Raw genomic sequence first — 536 nt, 5'->3', positions numbered from 1 at the left:
CGAACCCGCGGGCTCAGGCAATCCACTCACCTCAGCCTCCCAAAGGCGCGGGATTACAGGCTGAGCCACCGAGCCTGACAGAAATCAACCTTTTTATATTTTATATTGCACTTTAGTATATTTTCTGTAACTGTAGGTGTAGAAGATTTCACCTGAGCTGTGGAAATCAAGGTCATGTGTGGTTGGCATGACCCTGAACCCAAGGTTGTTACTGGACAGTGTTTCTGCCCTGTGAACTCTAGAAACCTACCAGGTTTTCCTGATTTTCCTTGACCCATTTCCTTTTTGAATGGTTTTCTAATGGGAGGAAAATAGCAGTGGTTGTTGTTGTTTTTTTTTTTTTTTAGTGTGCAGACTCATTTCTTTTCAACCATTGCCATTTCCTTCATTTTGTGTGATACACCCCATGTGTTGTATAAGTAAAAGACACAAGCCGGGCTCAGTGGCTCAGCCTATAATCCTGCACATTTGGGAGCCTGAGGTGAGCGGATTGCCTGAGCCCACGGGTTCGAGACCCGCCTGGGCAACTTGGCGAG

This window comes from Carlito syrichta, unplaced genomic scaffold (genome assembly GCF_000164805.1).
Source record: "Carlito syrichta isolate Samal-C Ts95f unplaced genomic scaffold, Tarsius_syrichta-2.0.1 Scaffold138451, whole genome shotgun sequence".
Lineage (NCBI taxonomy): Eukaryota > Metazoa > Chordata > Mammalia > Primates > Tarsiidae > Carlito > Carlito syrichta.
The sequence above is the reverse complement of the archived record's forward strand: the minus strand, read 5'-3'. Positions refer to the sequence as shown.